General features: G+C 36.1%; 1 protein-coding gene across 1 annotated transcript in view; it reads left to right on the top strand.

The window, feature by feature from the left end:
• The first annotated feature begins 19884 nt into the window (after positions 1 to 19884).
• Sestd1 (SEC14 and spectrin domains 1) overlaps positions 19885 to 22033 on the top strand; it is a 79197-nt gene continuing 77048 nt past the window's right edge. Inside the window, exon 1 of the mRNA XM_013030109.1 lies at positions 19885 to 19970. The gene's annotated coding sequence lies outside the window, so the exon portion shown is untranslated. The remainder of the gene's footprint in view (positions 19971 to 22033) is intronic.

Below are 22033 nucleotides of genomic sequence, written 5' to 3'. Positions count from 1 at the left end.
TTGTGATTCATTAATCCTATGGAAGGATGAGGAATCTATCCATTGAGGCTTTAGTTAGCATATTTATTTAGTTGGGGTGGGTATTGCTTTGTTTAGGTTAAAAAATTTAATGCTTAGAGTAGGCTTGAATTGCAGGATGCAAATTCTCAGTGACATGGAATGCTTCTTTGGAAAATATGAAATGAAACACCTTGGAGCTCTTTGCAAAAATTTGAAGAAATGATTCTTGTCTTCAAAAGGTTTATAATTTAATTAGGGAGGCAATGCAGGAAGAAACCTAGTAAAAGGATGATAGGCTATTAAAGCTTGCATCTGCTCTTGTAAAATCAATTTTGTTGAATTGGGCTTTGGTAAGGTGCCAGAGCTCTCTCTTGAGGGACAGTATCAGAAACAACTCAATACTCTGAAGACATTGTTGTGTATCTTGTTTATGTTGGTTATTCTGTAGAGTCCTCTGTTATATAATAATTAGTTTGGTTTAAGTACCAGGGATAATTCCCCCTCTGAGTACTTTCTTACATAGCTCTTGTATACATAGAGTGTGTGATAGCTACTAGTAAGACACAGTTGGATTTATAGTCCACCACAGCGTGGATTATAAATGGTTTTCATGGTGTACTGTTTTGTTTTATTTTCCTTTGGTGCCTGTTCTGGGGCTTGAACTCAGGGCCTGGCCACTGTCTTGAGCTTTTTTTTTTTTGCCACATCTCCACTCTGGCTTTTTAGTGGTTAAAGTCTCAAGGACTTTTCCTGTCTGGGGTGGCTTTGAACCTTGATTCTCACATCTTAGCCTGCTGACTTGTTAGCATCATAGGTGTGACCACTGGTGTCCAGCTTATACTGTAAAACTTAAAATTTTTTTCTTAGCAATAATTTTGGTTCTTATTCTTTGTTTTTAACTTATTAATGTTTCTTGTGCATGTCTTCTTGTACCTTTAGTCCTTCTTAGAACAAAACATGGTATATAAACAAATAGAAATGAAATCCAAATAGGAACATACAAAGGCAAACAGATTATGATTTAGGGACTACATATGGAGATGAGTTTTATGTCTGGGCCAGCTTTGATTGATGTGGTGACTGGCACAGTGCTTGGAGGAGGAGTTGGAGGCATTATATGGATTCAGTAGATCATTGAACAATGCTTATTATCATGGGTAGGAGTTGTGCTAGAGTGAGTGCTTGTATTTGCTATCCCTGGGGGATATAAAACATACAGGATTTAGCATTAGATTTTATAGAGACATGTAGAATTTAGGAAAAGCTGATGATTTGTTGGGATTGACAGTCTAGTGAGTCACCTAGAATAAAATGTCTGTTGCACTTAAAAATAATAGCCGGGTGGCTCATGCCTGTAATCCTAACTACTCAGGAGGCTGAGATCTGAGGATCGCGGTTCAAAGCCACCCTAGGCAGGAAAGACTGTGAGACTCCTATCTCCAATAAACCACTAGAAAACCAGAAGTGGCGCTGTAGCTCAAGCTCGCCTTGAGCTGAAGAGTGCAGGGACAGCCCCAAGCCCAGAGTTCAAGCCCACGACCACCACCGCCACCACCAACAACAAAAAGAATGGAGTTGGTGGGAGAAGTGAAGAGGGGTTATGGGAAGACTTTTACTGGGTATGGAGAAGATTTGACAAAAAAAAAAAATCTCATACACTTTTTTCTAATTAATACATTACATTGTTTTAGCACTTCCTCTTAGTTCTAACCCTTTTTATCCTTTTAATTTTAAAAGCTATGGAATTTTCAATGTAATAATACCTTTGTATGTTTGAGAATTTAAAAGATGCTAGAAGCCAGGCAGTGGTGGGACACCCCATTTATCCTAGCTATTCAGGAGGCTGAGATCTGAGGATCATGGTTTGAAGCTAGCCACAGCAGGAAATTTATGAGTATAATCTCCAATAAACTACTAAAAAAACCCTGGAAATGACACTGTGGTTCAAGTGGTAGAGTGCTTGCTTGGAGCAAAAGAAGCTCAGGGACAGCACCCAAGCCCAGAGATCAAACCAGTTAAAAAAGGTGCTAGAAGCACATTTATGGCTTCCTTTCATTTTTGTTCATTAATGAAGTCCTCTCCTTTATAAAATTGGCCATGATTATTAGATTCATGTATATTTTTCCAATAATACATCATGTAAATACATATGCTTTTCCAGATTTTTACATAAGTGATACTTTCAATATGTGCCCATAATTCATCTTCTATACTATACCCAGTATTCTGCACCCTGAAGTTTTTATTTGTGGGAAGATTAGTTTTTCATCTCAAACCTTGAAGAGCTATATTTACACACTTTCCCTCTCTCTCTCTCTCTCTCTCTCTCTCTTTCTCTCTCAGTATCAGTAAATCAGTTGATCACTAGATGGGTTTTGCTTTGTTTTCCAGGCTGGCATTGCTTTCTGGGCTTAAGTGATCCTCCTACCGCAGCCTTTTAAGTAGTTGGGATTTCAGATGTACAGTACTGCAACTAGATTAGTCTTTTTAATAATTAAAAATTATAATTTTGTTTACTTATTTATTTATTTTTGTTCTGAGGATTGAACACTGGAACTCTTGCAAAGCAAGAATCCTCTATCTTGCAGCATGCTAGACAGGCACTCTACTCCTGAGCTATATCCATAACCACTGTTTTGGAATGATTTTAGATTTGTTTGCAAAAATCGTGCAGTTTTTTTTCCATACTTCATTTAGTTCTAGTTTTCTCAATTGTCTTTGTGTGGTACAATTGTTAAACTAATAAATGGGCATTGGTATGTTACTGCTAAGTGGACTTTATTTGGATATGACCAGTTTTTCCATTCATGTCCTGTTTTTTTAATTCCAAGATTCCTTCTGCAATGCTAGCATACATTTACTTGTCATGTCCCTCCTTTCTCTCCTCTGGCCTCTGACAATTTCTCAGTAGTCTTGGTTCTTTTTATTTCTTTAACCTTAACAGTTTGGATAGGTATTTTGTTAGAATATCTGCCAGTTTTATAGTTGTTTATTGGGGTTACAAATATTTCTTTAAAAATATTTAATACTTCTTTAGCTAAACATACCATTTATTTCATGTAACCTTTGTGCTGTTGGTATGTATTTAGGTGACTTAGTAAATTGTAATGGTTGGAGAACAGAATTTGACATCATTCTTGTTCACATCCAGTTTCACATCATCCTTGGGTATTTTTATAGGCCCCTTTTTCATCCATCTGTACACTGGGGATATTATAGCACCTACCTCATAGGACTAGTGGAAAGACTAAATGAGAAAATGAAAAAAAATGTGTGAAGTGCTTAGGAAAGCATCTGGCACTATTATATGTGCTAAGTAAGTATTTGCTATTATTAATTTTCTGTCATTGCCTTCATTACAGTTGTATTACATTCACTAGCTTTGTGTATGTTATTTCACACACAATGGAATGGGCAGGCATATAAAAGATAATTCCTAGAAATGAGATTTTTTTGGATCAAATATACTTGTACTCATAATTTTGGTTGATATGGCCAAATTTCCTCCCATAGCACTATTACTTTGCATATCCACCAGGAGTATGTGAGAAGGATGCTGTTTCTATGTCTGGTGGTTACCAAATTATTTGAGTTTTGCTTATTGGAACATTCATTTTATTATAAGTTGAGCATTTTTGAGCCACTTATGAATTAGATATTGATGTTACCTGTGACAAATAGCTGCTTATGCTTTCTCAGCTTGGAAGTGATGAAAAATATTTTGAAGAATGGAAAAATTTAGATCTGGAAAAGTCCAGAAACATTGAGGTAGAAGGATGGACAGGCTGAGTATTGGCATACCAAATTGCTGACTTCTCCAATGAGATAGCACCGAGTCTTGGAAATGCTTTTACATTTTTTAAAATTTAATTTTATCGTAAAGATGCTGTACAAAGGAGTTACAGTTACATGAGTAAGGCAATTTCTTGTCAAGCATTGTTACCCCCTACCTTGTTGTTCTCCCACTATCCCTTACCTCCCCTATCTCCTTCATTCCTTCCCCCTCCCCGAAGTTGTAAAGTTCATTTCCAATATACTGTCTTGTGGATATCATTGTTGCAATGGGTCATCCTGTGTCCTTGTTTCAGTGTTTTGTTATTCCACTTCCCTTCCCAAATGTATATACAAGATGCAGGTACCGAAATCAAGTACAGTGACAACAGGGGATATGCCACAGGGGGAAGAACATACAAAGGAAACAAAAAAAAATCACAAACAACAAAGAAGGACCTCTTGCTTTTAAGAGGAATCACCCTGCTGCGTTTGCAGCCAACAGTGAATGAAGCACAGGGGTGGGGGCTGCAAGTAAAGCTGTGCATATATAAAGTTCAAAGCAGAATTTAATTTGGGATCTTTTATGATATGCATGTTTATTATTTTGCACAATAATTAGGCATGAAGTAAAAGCTCTTTGCATACATAGTTGTAATGAATATTTATATCTAGTTTTAGAAGTTTTCTTGCCATTATGTTCCATAATATGTCTAGTTATTACCAGAGTAATACTGTATACTGTTGAATGGTTGTTATCATTAGACTATCTTCGCCTAAACTATATTCTCTTCCCCTTCTTCCCACTGTTTGAAAAACAGAATGCTTAATCATAGTTTTTTTTTTTTTTGATCACCTTGTTACAGGTTATATCTTAAATGTTTCCCAATGGCCTAGTGAGTTAGAATATCTTGGTGTGATCTAGGGGTGTATCTTTGGGTCATAGGAAGTAAAATCTCAAAGAGAATTATGGGACTTCGGTCCTTTCCTTTTCTCTCATTGCTTCCTTGTAATGAAGTAAGAAGCTCTGCTCTTCGCTACTTATTTCTGCCATTATTTGCTGCCTTGCCACATGCCTACAAGTACCAAGGCCAACCATTAACAAGTTGGAACCTCTAAAACTCTGAGCCAAAATAAACCTTTTCTCTGTGTAAGTTGATAATCTTAAGTATGTGTTGTAGTGTAGGAAAGCCGACTAAAAAATACATAGTTGGGGAGGGGGTAGTGGTCATGATCCTTTTCCTTGAGCTTGATTTCCATGTTTGGGGGTCTGAAGTAAACTAGCTCCTGTGTCTGTATAATTCTCCCTATTTACTACTCATAACATGGAAACTACAAGAACTCTGGGACAGGAGAAGAGATTACTGAGGGTTAACAGAGAAGAGGAGATAGAAAAATGGTTTCCATGCTGAAAAAAAAAGAAAGGGATATTATGAAACCAAAAAGAAGTAAGTACTTCTATTTTTATTTTAATTATTATTTTGTGTGACACCCATGGGCTTAAACTCAGGACCTGGGGGCTATCCTTGAGCTTTTCCTGGATGCTATCCCTGAACCAGCATTCCACCATGTGAAACACAGGGCCATTTAGGTTTTAGGTGGTTAACTGCAGGTAAGAGTTTCATGGACTTTGTGCCCTGGCTGGCTTGCGTCAGAAAACCAGGATTCTCAGATCTTAGCTTCCTTCATAGCTAGGACTACAGGTATGAGTTTCCAGTGTTTGGCCTTAGTAAGCACTTTTAACTGGAATCTGGAACCTTGGAATTTGAGAATCTTCAGTTCTAAATAATTAAGGTTAAAAGAGTACTGAAGTAATCTATTAACTTTTGGATTGAATTCTCCCAGAAATTATTAAAACCATTTTCCTAGTGTACTCAACAAAACAAAAATGATACAAGTACCACCCTATTCCCTCCGTCAAACCCTAGCAAACATACCCCAAAGCAAAAATTTCTTACAGCAACCTTACTTTACAAATAGTTTGTATAAAAGTATGGTTAGATCCTATTTAAGGCTTTTTCTGTCTTGATGGGGGAGTCTGGACACTTGGACTCCATAGGCAGGATTCAGGAGAGATTTCCTAGAGTTGTTAGAAGGAGGAAAGCAGTGTAAAAGACTGCTGAGAAGACAAACATGGCTTTTCACAACTTACATTAGGGCTTGGATTACCTTTCCTCACAGACAAAAGCTCTGTTCCAGGCTATAAACCAGACATGTGTCTTGAACCCTGATGAGATGGAAGCTCCTACTATTACTTTGTAATTTAGGATTTATATCCCGCTTTCTTCCAAAATTCCTGAGAACTGTAAGATTAGAAACTGAGTGAGTGGCTCCCTTAGGAAGTCTGAGCTAAGCAGATGAAAACATTTGAGATCTGTCTTAAATATATAATTCCTATTGAAATACCATTTAAATTCGGCTATGCTGTTGTTAGGCTATTTTGTTGTTAGTCATCTTGTGAGAATATTTAAGCCTATCAGTTACTTATACCTTAAAGGTATGACTCAGTTAAGCAGGTAATTATTGCTGTCTTCTTAATAGAGTACTGAGATGAGAACTATAGTTGATAGAAGAGGTATTTTGTGTAATTTACGTTTATTTTTGTTTGTTCAGGCTACTATAACAATACCATATTCTGAATGAGAAAGAGTTCTAGAGGCTTGGTAAGTTTAAGGCACTGTGAAACTGGTGTCTCTCAGTTCACAGATGACTGTCTTGCTGTGTCTTCACAAGGAGGAAGGGATGAGCGAGCTTTCTAGAATCTCTATGCACCAGTCTCTATTTCGGTATAGTTACCTTATGATATGGAGGCCTTCCAAAGGCTTCATCTCACATTTGGTGTTAAGATTTCAACATACAAGTTTTGAGGGAATATACACACCGAATTTGGGAAACATACATTTTTCAGACTCATGGTGGGTCCTGTAGCTGTTACTTTGGGTGACATTTAAGCTTTGAATGCATCCTGGTGAAGGAAGAGAACCTTTGGTGTGGGAGCCAGGCTAGGACTGGCTCAGACCAGAATTTGGCCCTTGTTAACCATCTCACATATGGAACAGAATCCTTCTCCGTCCACTCCCACATGATCATTATTATCCCTCTTTACTTTAAAGCACATCATTCAAACATTAGAAAGTACAGAATTGGTTTTCTAGCAGGATATAAAGTTTCCTATTGTAGCCACACTCATTTCCTTCTTACCCACATTTCATCCTAGTTCCTGACAACCAGTAATTTATCCAGTTTCTATGATTTTGTCACTTCAAGAGTACATGCCACCTTATAGTATATGGCTTTTGGGATTGACTGTTTTTTTTCAGTGTTCTGTGGAGAGTCATACTAGGTTACTGTTTCAGTAGTTTGTTTCTTTATAATTATGTAGGAAAATTTCTTGGTATGGATATACCAGTTTTTATTGTTCATCCATGGGAGCTTAACCAGGCTGTTTTTAGTTTTTTGGTTATTATGACTAAAGTTGCTATAACTATTCAGTTACAGGTTTTTGTATGAACATGATTTTCATTTCTCTGGTATGAATTTTTTAAAAATACAATTACTTGGTTGTTGTATGGTAGTTGCATGTTTTGAGTTTTAAAGAAATTGCCAAAGTATGGCTTAGAATGGCTATAACATTTTACATTTTCACTAGGAATGTATGCCTTTTATGGACTTAATCATGTTCTTCATTCAGAGATTGAACGTCTAATACCTCAAGATGTTGTTTTATATTGGAGATAGGATCTTTAGAGATTTAAAGTGAAACAAGATTATTAAGGTGTGTTTTAATCCAGACTGGCTTTTCTTTTCTTTTTTGTTGTTTGTTTTTTCTTTTTGGAACTGACTTTAAGCTCAGGACTTCACTCTTGCTAGGCACACGTTCTCCCAGTGAAACATGCTTGAAGAAATTTGTACCTACAAAGAGACATCTGGGATTTATGGGCAGGGGAAAGATCATGTGAGGATATAAAAATTAAGTATCTGTATCAGCAAGTCAAGTAAAGAGGTAGAAACCAAACTTGTTAATACCTTGATCTTATTCCCCTAGAGTGTGAGAAGATGTTTAAGCCACCAAACTTGGCAGCATCTTGTTGTAGCTGCTTCAGGAGATTTAAAACAATGAGTAATCCAGTATTTTTTAAAATTTTGTTTTTACTAGTTTTAACTGTATCAGTTCTGATAGATATATGTTGATTTTAATTGTTTTAGTTTGTATTCTCTTATTGGCTAATGATGTTGATCATCATGTCATGTAATTGTTACCTGTATTTGCCATTTTATATTCATGTTGTCTGTTCATTTTCTGATTGGATTTTCTTTTATAACTGCTGACTTTTAAGTGCTCTTTATATATTCTAGAACCTAGCCCTTCATTGCTTATGTGGTTTATACTTTTTCCCCATTCTGTATAAGCTTTTCTTTTCCCTCTTTCAATGTGAGTACCTGCAAAGGTTGTTTTTTGTTTTTCTTTTTTGGAGGCAATGCTTTTGTTCTTAAGGCTAACTTAGCTCTAACTCCTAAAAATGTACTACTCCTAAAGTTTTATAGTTTTCCATTTCCATTTAACTCCATGATCTGTTTTGAGTTAATTTTTTATGTAAGGTATCAAACTCAGTTCAAGGTTCACTGTTTTTTTTGCCTGTGGATATCTAGTTGCTTGGGCACTGTTTGTTGGAAAGGTAATCTTTTTTTTCCATTGAATTATTTTTGTACCCTTGTCCAAAAGCAGTTGGCATATTTGTGTGCTTCTATTTCTGGCATTGTAATTTTCCCTCCAGCATTGCTTTTGTTGTGTTCCTTTAAAAAAATGATTGTATTTTAAATTTTGTCCAGTTAATTTTTTTTTATTTCTCTCCAAACTTCTTTGGTCCATGGGTTATGCAATCCTTTCAGTTTAATTTATATACCTGTTGTTATATATTTAAGTCATTCTCAATTATTTACTTTCTCACATATCTTTGAGCAGCTTTTATCTTGTGTCACTGTGTTTTTTTAGACTTTTATACTTGTTATAAGAACTTAAGCTTTTGCTAGAGAAAATGGTCTACATCATTTATGTGAACATAAATTATAAAAGTTGGGACTATATTTTTTGAATGGGAGTGGGATTGAACCCATAGTTCTGCACTTTCTATACCCCAGTTTTCAAATAAAATTAAAAAATAATATGTACGACTTACTCTACTTACAAGTAAAACTACTGCACCAATTTATTTTATTTTTTTATTTTTTAAATATATTTTTATTGTGAAAATACTGTACAGAGGGGTTACAATTACATGGGTAAGATAATGAGCACATTTCTTATCAAGCATTGTAGCCTCCTGCTTTGTTTCCCCTTCCCATCCCTTCGAACCCCCCCTCCATCCCCCCCCCACCAAAGTTGTAAAGTTCGTTTTTCTACATAACGACTTGTACATCTCATTGTTGCAATGGGTCCACCTGTATCCCTGTTTTAACAATTTGTTTTTTCTCTTCCCTTCCCATATACCAACATCATATATAGTGAAAGCAGGGGTTGTACCATGGGGGAGGGACATACAAGGCAACAAAGACATAATCTTATAAATATGTTAGAAACAATCACGTGAAAGATCTCTCTCTCTCTGTCTCTGTCTCTGTCTCTGTCTCTCTCTCTCTCTCTCTCTCTGTCAGTTGTGGGGCTTGTGCTCTAGGCCTGGGAGCTGTTCCTGAACAATTCAGCTCAAGGCTCATGCTCTGCCACTTGAGCCATCGTGCCACTTCTAGTTTTCTGGTGCTTTTTTTTTTTATTGTGATTAAGTGATTACATAATTTCCCAAATTTCACAGTATTGTGGAATAATGATGCTCATTTAAAGTCACAAGCTCATTCTAACTTTCCTGGAGCAAATTGTCTATCACAGTCTATAAATTGTCTATCACAGTCTATAACATATAACGGTGTACACATATACACCATACATGTGATCAGCAGCATGGGGATATTTCTACTGCACCAATTTAAAGAATATATACCCAAATGGAATCTGGTAGTAGGAGACTAGCATTTATTTCAGAATGCTAAACACATTTTTATTTATTTATTTATTTATTAGTGAATTTTAGAGTCTTATTCTCACTCTGCATCTTCTTGTGGGCTATTTAGGAATGTGTTGTTGATTTCTTAGTGGTTGAAGATTTTCCCCTTAACTGTGATTGGTTTGTAATTTGATACTATTGTGATCAGAGAAAATAGTCTGTATTATTTCAGTTATTTTACATTTTAATTATTTTACATTTCTTGAGATTTGCTTTATTGTTCAGGGTCTACCTTGGTATGGTCTGTTGTAGTTTATGTTCCATGAACATTTGCAAAGGTAATTGTGACATTTGGTATTATATTAAATACATTTTGACTAGAAATTACTATTCAAGGGTACTTGAGTTGTATATTCTTGTGGGTTTTCTGTATAATTTATGTATCAGTTACTGAGATAGATGTTGATTACAATTACAGCTGTAATGGTGGATCATCTTGCAGTTCATCTTTTGCTTCACTAATTTTATGTTTTTGTCATGTGTTACATACAATTTAGAATTTGCTGTGTCTTCTGCTTTTTTGTGTCTGTGTGTGATTCTGGGTTTTGAACTCAGGGAATCAAGCTTGCAAAGCTGATGCTGTTTGCCAGCTTTTTTGTATTTATTGAAATTGATACTCATTTTATACTTTGGCAGCCTGGACTATGATACAGCTGTTCCCTATGTTACTGGTTATTGTAGTTATATACTGCCGTGCCCAGGCAATGTGTTTTCCCTGTAACTAGGATGATGGGTACATGCCGCCACATGTAGCCATGGTCAAGGTGGAGTGTTAAAACTTCTGGGCTGGTCTGAAACTATGATACCACTTTCTAGCCACATAGCTAAGATCTACTTGATAGATTGAGTCTTATTTTGTAATATTTTCTTTGCTCTTGTCTTTTTATAAATTATTATAGCAAAACCTGCATTCCTCCGGGCCATATTTTCAGGAGTTATAATAATCTTGTTGCTTTCAACCTTACTTTATTGTAGTTAAAGTAAGCTGCTTCTAAGTAGCACATAGGTTAGATCATATTTTTTTATCTACTTGATTCAAATTGCTTTTAATTAATATATTTATACTATTTGTACTTATTATGTTAGGGCTTAAATCTTTTTTTTTTTTCTGTTTATGGCTCTGTCTTCTCTGCCTTCCTGTGGATAACTCACCATATTTTGAATTCCATTTTGAGCTAACTATTGGACTTTTGAATATATGCCCTTGTGCATCTCTTTTGCAGTTGCTCAAGGCATTATATTATGTACAATATAACTCATTACACTTTGCTCTTGTCCTCATTTTACCAGTGTGCATCAAGAATAGAAACCTTACCTTCCTTTTTTGTATCTTTATCCCTTCATCATTTGCAATGTAATTATCTTAAAGTGTTTCCTGTATATACATTTAGAGCAGTTTTCCTCTAACTGTCAAACACAATTTAGAAAAGAATTTTGCTTCTTCTGTCAAACCTAATTTAGCAAACAAGAGAACAGCAGGGTATGGTGGTACACTCCTATATTCCCAGATACTTGGGAGGCAGAGATTGGGAAAATTGTGGCTCCAGGCCAGCCGGTACATCTGTTCTGCCTGAAATGCCCAGTCTTTTATCTCAGGACTAGCTCCCATTACTTTTGTAACTCTGGCACTATTAGGTGTTGACTATCACCAACTGTTTTAGAAGATTTTCAGCTGGGCTTTTTATAAAATGTTAAAATTATGTCCACACTGAGTTCCTTTTAAAGTAAGGGTAATCATTGTAATTTTGGATGTACTATTAACATGTGGAGGATCTACTGTTTGTTGAGTATTGGACTTAAACATTGAGATAATAGATAATTTAATGATTTAGGACTAAGTGTAAATGTAGATCATTTATAAATCTGTACATTATGGCTGGCTGGGGAGCTTTGGAACAGTTCTTATGCCTGGGTTTGTGATCTATTTGGTTTGGAGTGGTGCCTTGGCATTGACGTTTTGTGAAAGCTTTCAAGCAACTGTAATATATAGCCAGGTCAAGATAGAACCAAACACCAGTGGTTTAATAGTTTCTAATGTTCTTTCTTAGGATGCTTCTATCTATGCAGCTTGAATTTTGTCTTTAAAAGTTTTAAATCTTAGATTTTTTTTTGAAAACTCTATTGTACATCCTGCAAATGACACCTAGCTGATGGTAGTAAAAAGCAATACATAAACTATGATCTATTTTTCAAAGAGAAGACATTTTGTGCAAATAGGTTTTTTGGCAACTTAAAATAAGAAAGTTCAATATCCTTTTTTCAAAGATTTGCTTTAATTCTCCATTAGTCTTTTTTTAAGTGCTTTTAGGAATAGTGCAGGGAATGTAGTATCATATGGATTCCTTATTTAAACTAAGTAATTTTTTTTTAATTGGGTTTTGGTGTACAGGAGTTTGGACTCAGAGCATTGCATTTGCCAGAAAGGTGCTCTACAACTTGAGCCATGCTTTCAGCCTTGTTTTCTGCTGGTTATTTTTTAGTTAATGTCTCTTGAAGTTTTTCTGCCTAAGCAGCATCCTGAGTACTTAGGATTAAAGGTGTATGCTGCTGGTACTTGGCTTAAACTATAGAATGTCTTCTTAAACTAATAATTTGATTTTGAAAGTTCTTTTTTTTTCTGTGGTGAGGAATGTGGTTTTGGAATTTCTAAAGATAAGACTGGCATTGGCATGTGGCATCTAAGTAGTTCATATATTTAACTTAGGAGACTAAAGACTTTTTGCTCCGAATAATAAAAGCAGTTGGGAAGCTAAGGAAGGAAGGACAGTTAGAAAGAAAGGAGAAAAGAGGCCAGTTAATAATAGGGAACATACAGAAAAAGCATCAAGATAAAAATTCAATTAACTTTTGTGACAACAAAGCTTTCCTCTGAGAAAGAAGAAATTAGGTGCTCTAGTTCCTTATTTATTTTGGGGACACATATTCAGTTCAGTTCATTACATGTGACCTCTATAAGCAAAATGCAGAAAAAATATAAAATATCATCTTTTAGGATTAAAGTTTCTAATTTCTTGCAGAACTTGACATGATTGAGGGACTACTGTGGGGTAGCTGGTGCTTTTTAGTTCGTTACTTTTAAATAGTGATATAAGAAATTTACTGAATTATCATCATATGTCTTGTCAATTGTTTTCTAAATGTAGTGCATGCTGTGGATATGTTTTAATGTATATTTTTATGGAATCTAAGGTTTTTGAAGGAATTTAATCACAGGAGAACTGAAAATCATGAAAGGCATTAGTTTTTTATTATACCAACAGGTTTCTATGGGTTTATTTGCATAATAATTTTACATAATAATTATGATATGATTTCAAAATTTGTGTGCCATCTTTGGGCTTTCTCTTTGAGTCAGGAGATAAAGGTACCAACTCCTGTGGACTGTGGGGAGTGGAGGTAGAAGAGTGTCTGTAAGCAAATATGCTGAAGGGAGATGCTTAAGTACCCTTTGTGCCACTGAAAGTAGACTTATTGCTGTGTTTGGCACACATGAGTGGTTGCTAGTGTTTATTCTGGAAACTAAATACTGGCCCAATTCTTCAATAAAATAAACTAAATCCTCTTAAAAATGATCTCTTAAAAAAATCTCCAAATGATCTCAGCTATTTTTCTTCTCTGAGTTTTTTCTGTGTTCAAGAAACACACTTGGGACTTGTAGGGAAAGGGCAGATATAATTAAAATTGCCTTAATCCCTGACCTCCTGCAGCATAGACCTTTAATAGATGCCAATTTTGTTTTTGGTTGAAAATGTAGGCTATAATGGGAACTCATACTAAGGGGCCAAGTAGGATTAAAAAAAAAATAACGTGAAGTCCTCAGAACTCTAAAGACAAAGTTATCATGAGGAGCCATCAGAACGACTAGGCCATGGGTTCCAGAGATAATCTGTAATAGGACTCAAGGGCTTATTTTAGTTATGATTTTTTTTTATGTTTGTGGGTCTTAGGAGTTTGTTCAGAGAAGCATTCACATTGAATTTTTGTCAGTAATGATTTAAAGTTGTCTTTTTTTTAAGATTTAAAAATAATTTCATTTCTTCCTATATTGTATGTATTGGAAAGCAGGGCAAATATAACATTTATACTATTTTCCTTTAAGCTTCTTTCTGATTATGTAATCAGCTTAGTTTTAGACCAAGAAAAATAAGATAAAGCACTGATTAGATTTTTAAGTAGACTACAGTTTAAATCAGAGACCACTGCTTTATGTATTTTGACCAAAAAGGATGATTATTTTGTTTAAATATAAAGTAAAACCACTTTTGATTTTGTTATTTTAGTCTCAGAATTTATTTTGGTCTCAATTCTTGATTTAAAAGTCCGTGGACAACAGTGTACTCTTGATTACAAAACTAAAAAGAGAAAATGAAATAAAATTTAAAAATGGTATTGGATTGTTTTTCTATGATGAGTGCCAAAGAACTTTCTAAATCTAGGATGTGTTCTAATTTATATTGACTAGCAATCAGAAGCATGTTATTCCATTGCACAAATAGTGCCATTTTTCCTGTAAAATATATTTTAAGGTTACCTTTTCATTTTCTAAACTTATAATTTTCAACATAAAGATTGGCTTTCATAAGGATCTAACCTTTACCCATATATACTCATATAGTGTGTGGACATGTACATAAAAATATATCAATATTAAACTACTTGAGAACCTTTTGTATGTTAAGTAATGTCTTGACCTTTCTGTTCAGCAAGCTCATATTAGGAGAGAGATAAAGGGACTGACTACTTATGTCACACTGTCCTATCAGAGAAGGTCACACTGAGAAGACAAAGCACAGATAGGAATTTCTTAAGCCATGAATTGTACCTGTGAGTATTTCTGCAGAAAGGGCAGCATAGTCCTTGCCCAACTATTGAAACAGCATGGCACTTCAACAGGGCTGTTTTATTTTTATTTTCACTTTTGATGCCAAAAGTGGGGATTGAACTCAGGGCCTGGGCGCTGTCCTTGAGCTATTTTGCTCAAGGCTAGTGCCCTACCACAGGACTCACAGTTAATTGATATTTAATTGGTAGATAATGGTAGCTAATTGGAGATAAAAGTGTCATGGACTTTTCTGCTAGAGCTGGCTTTGTTCTGTGGTCCTCAGATCTCAGCCACCTGAATAGCTAGGATTAACAGGTATGAGCTACCAACAGACTGTTGATGGCCATAGTGAGTGACCATTCAGAGCTTTCAGCTAGAGGAGTAAGGTAGTTAGTTTTGCCTGTGTGAAGGTTAAACTGTAGAGAATTGGAATAAGGAAATCTGTCAGAGGTTATACTGTTTGAGGCAGAAGTGCTGTTGAAGAAAGTGGTAGAAGCAGCAGATGATATGGGCATTTTAATGAAAATCATATGGAAAAAGAATGTTATTTTAGGTTTTTGTAATGTATATGAATGTATGTGTTTTTATCTTGAAATATAGATTTACAGAAAAGTTAGACATTCAATGAATTCTCATATACCCTTCACCTCAAATTCTTTAACTTTTCCACACTTGCTTTTCATAAACTAATAATTAAATGCTACATCCTGCCTGAACCATTTGAAAGTGATTTATAGATATGGTCTCTCTTTACTCCTAAATACTTCAGTGTACATTATTCCCCATTTCTCCCAAATAAATCTCATGATATAAATAAATACCATGATATTTTATCTTCCTCCCTCCCTCCCTCCCTTTCTCTCTTCTTTCATTCCTTCTTTCTCCTTCCTTCCTCCCTTCCAGCCCTCCTTCCTTCCCTCCCTTCCTCTCTCTCCCTCTGTCTGGATATCTCCCCTTCTTTCTTTGTTTCAGCACTGGGGTTTGAATTTAGGGCCTCATTCTTGTCTCAAGCTTGCTCAGCTTGCTTGGTTGGCCAGTGTTCTACCACTTGAGCCATGCCTCAAGCTCTGCTTTTGGCTGGTTATTTTAGTGATGTAGTCTGGTAGACTTTTCTGCTCAGGCTGACCTCAAGCCTCTGTTCTCTAGATATCCACTGCCTGACTAGCTAGGATTATAAACATGAACCACCAGTGCCTGACTAAGACATTAAAAAAAAATCACAATATTACAAAAATTAGGCAATTACAGATAGAGTACTGTAAAGACTATTCAAATTTTCCTAACTTCCCTATTGTCCTGTGTGTGTGTGTGTGTGTGTGTGTGTGTGTATTTGCGCGTGCGCACATGTGCACACACACTCGTGCGAGTACCCTATTTGTGTGCTGGTCCTGGGGTTTGAACTCAGGGCCTGGGTACTGTTCCTGAGATTTTTTGCTCAAGGCTTGCACTCTACCACTTGAGCCATAGCTCCACTTCCAGGTTTTTGGTGGTTGGTTGGGAAGCCTCATGGACTTTCTAGCCATGGCTGGCTTTGAGTAGCTAGGTTTACAGGCATGAGCCACCAGTACCTGGCCTAAAGTCCTTTCCCTGGTACAGGATGCTATTCAGGGTTACATTACTCTTATTTGTCATGTCTCCCATTCTTTTAAAGCCTAGAACATATTCTTTCCTTTTCTATTATGATAGGACATTTTTGAAAAAATACAGGTCAATTATTATTATTATTTTTTTAGACATTCCACCACTTGGATGTGTATGATGTTTCCTCATGATTAGAATTAGGCTGTGCCTTTTTGGCTGTGATTCTGCAGAAGTAGTGTTTTGGGTGTCCTATCAGGAGGCCATGCTGCTGTTTTGTTCCATTCCTGGCAATGTACACTCTTATCACTTTAGTACAGTGATAACTCTCAGGATTATCCACTGTAGAATTACTGTTTTTCCACTTCATAATTAATACATATGTAGGGTGTACCTTTTTTTAAAAATTTAATTTTATTGTAAAGATGCTGTACCGGGAGATTACAGTTACGGAATAAAGTAATGAGTACATTTCTTGTCGAATATTGTTACCCCCTCCTTATACCTTTGAAGCTATGTAAAAACTTATTTAAAAATTTTTTAAGTTATCTTTAAGTAGTTATACAAATGGATGCCATTTAACAAAGCAGTTTATGAATATAGTATATCTTGATCAATATCACCTCTTTCAACATTCTCACTCTTCCCTCTATGACCCACACTTTCCCTCATTCTTATGAATTTCATAGGATATATATTTGATTCTTGTTTTTATTTCCCTCCCTCTTCTCCTCTTCATTAGTCTAGCCCTTTCCCTTTGATCCCACCCCATCTCTTTCGAGTAGCTGCTTCCTAATGTTTTATTTTGCTGAATTTGATTTTGGCTTTCTAAGAAATTGCAGTATTTGAGATCTCCCTTGAATCTACCATATTTCAGTAAAAGCATTTGGATACACTTGCATACTATCCAGCATATTTACATAAGAGTTTGTGAGCTAAATCTAACATCCACATATAAAGGAAAATGTGGATCCTTTATTTCTCTGGGCCTCACTTACTTCACTTAATAGATAAATTAGACTGCATTAAACTCAAAAGTTTCTGTACCGCAAAGGACATAACCAGCAACCTAAAAAGACAGCCTACAGCGTGGGAGAAGATTTTTGCCAGCTACACTTCACACAATGGCCTAATATCCAGAATATACAGAGACTGTAAACACATTAAATGCCCAAAAAACAACCCAATTAAATAAATGAGCTAATGAACTAAAGAAAATCTTCTCAGATGAAGTAAAAATGGCCAATAGACACATGAAGAAATGCTCTTCATCTGTAGCCATAAAGGAAATGCAAATCAAGACAACATTGAGATTCTACTGCACCTAAGTTAGAATGGGCCATTATTAAAACAAACAATAGCAGTTACTAGTGAGGATGCAGCCATAGGGAATCCTAATACACTGTTGGTTGGAATGTAAACTTGTTCAACCACTTTCAAAAGTAGTGTGGAAGCCCCTCAAAAAAACATAGAACAGCTCTATGATCCAGCAATTCTGACTCCTGGGCATTTACCCAAAAGATTACAAACCAGGATACAGTAAAGCTACCATCACAACCATGTTTATTTCAGCACTATACACCATACAGAATCAGCCTAGATACCCCTCCTTGAATGAATGTATCCAGAAAATGTGATATATATTTATATATATATACACACACACAATATAATTGTTATCATTCATTAGAAAGAATGATAGTGCACCATTGGAAAGGAAATGAAAGTTTTGAAAAAAACCTGTTTAATGTAACTTCTGCTCATTATTTTTAACATTTAGTCATGGTTCTTTCATGAATCATCTATGTCCTTTTGATATGTGCCTATAAACCCCTAGGCAACAATATCCTCGAGTCATCAGCATTTTATCCAACTTATTTACACTTACCTGCCTTATCCAGTCTTGCAATCTGCCATAGGTTAACAGATACATAAATTGAGATTGATCTATCTTTGTAACTGTGAATGTATCTGTCGTTGTCATCATCATCATCATCATCATTAGGTAATCTGTCTGTTTATATCTTTATAGAGGCTAACAGATCCCATCTGCAGTCAATAGGCCGGAGGTCTAGGATGCTGATGGCTTACTTAATTAAGGTTGTCAGGTAGGAAGAACTGATAGTGTAGATGGATTCTGAAGGACAAACTCTTTACTGGAGTTAATCTTATTATTGTGTCAGAATTTCAGCTGCTTGAATGAAACCCACTGATATGGATGGTAATTTGCTTTACTCTACAAATTAAATTGTTAATACCCCATAATATTATCACAGAAACCCAGATTAATGTTCAGTCAATTATCTGGGCAACCTGTGGTCCAGTTGAATTGGTGCATAAAATTAACCATCAGAGCCCTTTCAGTGCACATCACTAGGGCACCTCCCACCCCCATTTTTAAATCAATATTAAAACGATGAGTGTGTTTTTGTTTTTTTCTGTTCCATACTTTACTACTGGGGCTCTTTTGGCCTCTTTCACTTTCCATGTTTTAGCTGTCTTCTACAGGGAGACACCTGGGTTCTGTTAGTCATGGTCTGCCTATTTATTTGCTCAATCTTAGAATATACAGGAGGTAATTCAGAACTGCTTAACACCATAAGACACCCATTTATTGGAATTTAGTGTTTATTTCAGTTCTTTTGTTTACAACTTGTGAGTTAGTAGTAAAAATATTGGGCTTAAAGGTTTCTTTCCTCTTTTCTCCCTCTGTTAGTGTTGTTATGATAGTCATGTGAAATACCATTAGAGGCATTTGTTTCTGTTTAATTTCCATTTGAGAAATTTTTCCTCTCTTCTTCTTCTTATTTTTCTTTGAGAATATGAGAAATTATACAGTTCCCAAAGTCAGAACTGTACAGGAAGATATACAAAGAGAAGTGTTAGTCATTTCCCATTTCTTCCACTGCTTCTCCAACCTGTCATTTCTTTTCTCCAACCTATTATTTCTAGTCCTCTCTCTCTTCCTGCTCTAGGAAGTTTTTCTTGTGAGTTTCTTATTTATCTAATTCGTTTGTTTACTTTGCACAGATAAATGTGTATCATCTTTCCTCCTCTTTACAATTCAAAAAAGCACATGCCATGTACCTGGGGCTTGAACTCAAGGCTTGGGCACTGTCCCTGAGCTGACACTTTACCACTTGAGCCACAGCACTACTCCTGGCTTTTTCTGTTTATCTGGTACTGAGAAGTCGAACCCAGGGCTTCATGTATGCTTTGCATGCAATTCTACCACTAAGCCACATTCCATATTCCTGTATTCCGCATACTCTTGTACTTGCCACATTCCCAGTCCATATGCCATATACTCTCATACTTGCTGTCTGCAAGCTGGAACCTGTTCTTTAAGTTCCAGTGCAAGTTTTTCCATTGCAATGGTGGGAGAAGACTAGGATTTTAGTTCAAGTTATCAGGTAGGGATTTTAATCTTCCTATTCTTTGTGGTTCTCTTTGGGCCCTCAACACATTGGATAACTTTTACCGACTATGGGAAAGGCTGTCTGCTTGAGCTGTTCTTCAATCCAGATGCTAATCTCTTCCAGAACCACTCTTAAACGTATTAAAAATAACATTTAACCAGATAGCTGGCTAAATGTTAGACAGTAAGGTTGATAGATAAAATTTGCTGGCATACCTTTGGAACATTGCCTGTCAAGACTGCCTCCTTGAGTTGTTTGTGCCCTTAAATTCCTTCTTTGCAGTATTTTCTCATCTATCAACACTTCAGAAGTTTTTCACTTGCGGTGAGTTTATATGTGATTTTTGTTGTTGTTGTTGTTGTTGCTGTTGTTGTTATTGGTCATGGAGCTTCAACACTGGGCCTGGGCACTATCCCTTAGCTCTTCAACTCAAGGCTAGTGCCCTACACTTGAGTCACAGCTCCAGTTTTCTGGTGGTTAATTGGAGATAAGAGTCTCACGGATTTTCCTTGCTGAGGCTGACTTTGAACCATGATCCTCAAATCTCAGCCTCCTGAGTAACTAGGAGCCACCAGTGCCCAGCTTATATATGAATTTTAAGACAATTTCAGGTCTTCTGTTACTATCATCTTCCTTCTGTGTAACTTTTCTCTTAGACCCATTTGTATTCTCTGTGATAGTTTAATGGAAGAGCTGGGGAAATGTTTGCACCAAGATGTGGTTTGTATTTTCTACTTTAATCGGTTTAAAGTTGGTAGTTTGTTTTATAATGTTGAAGGTATGGGACTTTTGTGATTTTATTTGTTCTTTGAAAAACATGTTTGAGGATTTGGATTTACATGATCACCAATAGTTCACTTAATTTTTAAGTTATGAAACTATTTGTTACTTTTTCATGGCTGTAACAGAATGCCTGACTTAAGTAACTTAAGGAAGGAAAGGTTTATTTGTCTCATGGTTTCAAAAGATAAAGCCATGCTCAGTTGGACCAGAACTTCATAACAGTGGGAATCTAAGGCAGAGGAAAGCTGTTCACTTTCTGTGGACAGAAAGCAGAGATAAAACAGGGAGGGGCTAGTAACAAAATACCCACGAGGACCTGCCCTCTTGACCTATTTTCTACAGCTAAGTTCTACCGCTTCAAGTTTCCAGAACCTCTCAAAATACTGTCCAGCCAAGACAAAGTAGTCAAAACATAAGCATGTGAGGAACATTTCATATTAAAACCATAACCAATATTTTTAAATGGCATTTTCCCCTTACTGAAACAGAGTAGGCATCTTAGTCCAGAATACTTTCTGTGCATTCTGCCAGTCAGATGAGTTAGCATTATAGATGAAGGCTGTGTACTTTTCTATTGTAGACAAAGCCCTCCCACACTACAGTCTTCTTCAGTAAGGATCACCCTATTTCTACTGTATGCCCTATAGCTTAACACAGAATCATTGCAATATCCATTTTCCCCTCTATCTTCACATATTCTAAAATAGAAGAATTTCTCCTTGCTTCTAGTATGATCAGAAATATCTTTGTTAAAAAGATGATACAATTCCTTGGCATGTAAAATCTGTAATTGAATTAAGAAGTATATTTGGGCCAGGAATAGTTTTGAGGCATATCTAGTATACACTGAGGCTCCTTGACAACACGGGGTTGATATTTGCTTTACACTGTGAGTATCTGGACGTCATGAATAGATTGTTGAGTCAGTGGTAGACAAATACCAAGACAGATTGCTAGCAGGGAAGACATAAGGAAAAGGTATTTAGGAAGCTATTTGTCTTAGTTTTGGTCTCTTTATTTTTTTAAATCATTAAAGTCAGCGTAAGTGAGTTTAAGCTACAAGTGGTGTAGGGGAATTCTGGCTTATCACTTTACTCTGAATGGCAGCCATGTCCAATTAAGGAACTAAAGCCACAGTGAGACTCAGTAAAGCAACTTGTTTTAGGTCATAAAACTAATAAGGGGCAGAGTTACTATTTGACGCAGATCTATTTGCTCTTGTTGTAATAATAATACACTTCTTAGAGCCTGTTTTCACAGAAACAGAACGTAATAGTAAGGGTACCACAGGCAGAGCCAAAGTCCCTGGAAATGGGAAATGGTCTTTGGTGCATCACTCCAGCTGGGATATTTTGTATTAGAAGTAGTAATGCCTTTCAGAAAGCTCTTTAACGTTTTGGAAATTAAACATTTGGTATGGCTTTTTATATTTATGCAGTGGAATTTGTGATGTGTGGCCCTACAAAAACGTATCTTCCACTGCAGATGTCACAGTCTCACTTCTAGAGTTAAGATGGGAAAAAATTATGCATTATTGCTTCAGTTTTTTGGAGATCCTTTTGGTAGCAAAAACTTTTGTCTGTGATTGTTCAAAGGGATCCAGA

The sequence above is a fragment of the Dipodomys ordii genome, unplaced genomic scaffold, assembly GCF_000151885.1.
Source record: "Dipodomys ordii isolate 6190 unplaced genomic scaffold, Dord_2.0 Scaffold5, whole genome shotgun sequence".
Classification (NCBI taxonomy): domain Eukaryota; kingdom Metazoa; phylum Chordata; class Mammalia; order Rodentia; family Heteromyidae; genus Dipodomys; species Dipodomys ordii.
The sequence above is the reverse complement of the archived record's forward strand: the minus strand, read 5'-3'. Positions and strand labels throughout refer to the sequence as shown.